The following is a 2,641-nucleotide window of genomic DNA, read 5'->3' as shown; positions in this document are numbered from 1 at the left end:
CAACACTATTAAAGTGTCTATATGGGTCCACACCAGAGAGTGTTAATTTAACTCTTTTTGGAGAGTTGGTACGTTAACTCTGATTTAGTGTTAAACACCAAATCTGTCTGGAGTTGATAATTTAACACTTGGTGTTAAGAGTTTATATATTAACTCTCAAAGAGTATTTTAGTTTAACTACGTAAGAGTTATCTTCTAATTCATTCTAAAAAGCGGGAATTTTACTGTTCTGAACTTCTAGAAATTTCTTTTGGAAATAAACATTTACTAAAAAGATGCAATGGTTTTTGAAAAACATTTATTCTGAACTGTGCACCACAATTTCAAAACATTTTCTGAAAGATGTAACAGTATACATGTTCTCACTTTCATTAGAATTTTGTTTATCAAAAGGTCTGACATAGGTGAGCTGGTAAATGCAAATAACAGCATTCTCATCACTTATTTCTTCAATACAATATGCATGTCCTTCATTCATCCCTTTGTGGAACTTCAACGCACTTCTGCTCTCCCCCATATTCCATCTTCACAAGCATATCCTGTGTGGAGATTGAATAAAAATTGGTTGACACTAATTAATGGCACAAATAATCCAGTAAACAATTGCAGCACAGTAAAAAAAAAAAAAGGAATCCTCTTTGAGCCATTACTTGTGTTAAGTATTTTCCCAAAAGACAAGGACACAGGCAACAGGTAATACTGAACTAAATGTAAAACTTCAACCTTTTTCATTTTTACCTAAACCGTGTGCACAAAACTCTGGAGGGATCTATGTTAACGTAGAATCCAGTCAGGACGTCAGCTACTACTGTTTGCTCGTTTTTTTGTTGTTGTTGTTTTTTTTATGGGCGATCGTTTTCAGGCTTCAAGTAGCACCATTATACCAACATTTCACATTCTAGACATTGTTTTAGGTGTATTTGACCAAAAGTTTGACTGAAAATTCACATGCAAGCTTTTTTTCAAGGCTGTGGTATTTGCCCGCAAACAATACCTTTCAGCTAGCTAAAACAGAATATTATGCTATCAGCGAGCAACATGGCTAATGCCTTTCACACAGCTTTGTCTCAACTCCAAAGAGCCACAGAAGTAAAAGCTCATAATAATAATTGAAACAATCTTTGAAAAAATGACTTACCAAGCATGGCAAACAACTCAAATATGTAGAGCAAAATGTTCTGAAACGGCTTCACTTCAGCTTCGATTGGAGCCGTGCTGGGGGCGGAGTCTGTGAATTCACTCTATTGGTGTCATAGCCCCTGTAGGAGTTCAGAGTTAAGAGGTCAAGAGTTAATGTTTCCATTGTAACACCTCCAGATTTGACAGAGAAACACTCATTTTTAACACTCGATTGTAACTACTATCATTTTACACCTCAGAGTTACATTAAAAGAATGTGACTCTGCTTAGAGTAAAATTAACTTTACTTTTGCAAGAAGACTATTAACACCAAAACATTTAACACTTTTGAATTTGCTGTGTACTTGCCATACTGAAAACATTGGGAGAAGAAATGATATATCTTCATTTCAAACAGATCATGCAGACTTGCTTTTTAAAAAAGAAATTTTTATGTGTTCAGTATAAATTAGGAACATATCACGCAATAATCTGTGGAATTAATCACATTATTTATAGGCCCAAAGTAGGTCTATTTCCACATTCTGTGCTTTACCCTGTATATTTGCTACTGCGTAAAGATGTTGCAGATTGACCCAAGAAAGAAAAGCATCTTCCACAGCAATGCAATACCAGACTTTGCAATGTTTTACAGCCAGCACTGTGGAGCCACCCTGGAAATTCTGAACCTGTACCACAAATATGCGCCTACTAGTGTCTGCTTTGTGCTTTAAAGGCACCGGGAAATTTAAAAGGGAGCTAGGATCTGGGATCGGAATATCAAAGGAATTCATAAGCAGTACACTCCCATGAGCTGGTGATGAAAGAACTCAGCTGGCCAAACAGTATAAAACATTCTCCCATAAAGCACAAGAACAGGTCCCAGTCAAGAGAAGACGCCGTTGCCGGTCAACCTAACACCATCTGCGCAACAGACTGCACGCACATGCGCTCTACAGCACAGTTTCTGCTTCATAGGACAGGTTCAAATGCTCAGCTGATGGCACACCAAAGAGCGCTGTGCAAATAGCACAGATGCACTGGTCTAGCTCAGATAACTCTGGGAACGCCTTTTTCGCTCCAGTGAACAGTGTCTCGTTTGCGTTTGCCAATATTTTTTTGGCCCCAGATTTGAGTACGCCTCAGCACGGGTACTGTTTTCAGGTTGTCAGGCAGATGTTACTTTTATTCCTGTGGATGCGATATGTCCTGAATATAACATGGGAATTTCTTTAAATCTGGCACAAAATTTCACTTGGACTTTAAGACGAAGTGATTACAACTGAACGTGTAAACTGCCAGTTTGTGGAGGCATGTTTTTTATTTTCTTGATTTATAAGAGAAAGTCTCTCTGGATCAATATTAGTCACAAAACAAGGTCCCCTCTGGCAGTCTGCCGCATAACTGCGATGCAGATTTGGGTATCCATGACCTTTTATTACACAATATCGTTGTCTCAACAATGTTTGTTCGATTGCTCTTTACTTCCTGCGGTGAACCTCCACTTCAGACCATTAGTTTT

General features: G+C 38.0%; 1 long non-coding RNA gene across 1 annotated transcript; it reads right to left on the bottom strand.

Annotated features, from left to right (window-relative positions):
* Nucleotides 1-281: 281 nt before the first annotated feature.
* Nucleotides 282-1,301, bottom strand: LOC143418740 (uncharacterized). The gene is made up of 2 exons (XR_013098754.1): nt 1,139-1,301; nt 282-539 (listed from the first exon to the last, which is right to left on the bottom strand). It is a non-coding gene; the product is annotated as an uncharacterized LOC143418740 (long non-coding RNA).
* Between the last annotated feature and the right edge of the window lie 1,340 nt (nt 1,302-2,641).

Source organism: Maylandia zebra, linkage group LG5 (genome assembly GCF_041146795.1).
Source record: "Maylandia zebra isolate NMK-2024a linkage group LG5, Mzebra_GT3a, whole genome shotgun sequence".
Classification (NCBI taxonomy): domain Eukaryota; kingdom Metazoa; phylum Chordata; class Actinopteri; order Cichliformes; family Cichlidae; genus Maylandia; species Maylandia zebra.
Note: the sequence above shows the minus strand (reverse complement) of the source record. Positions and strands in the feature narration are given on the sequence as shown.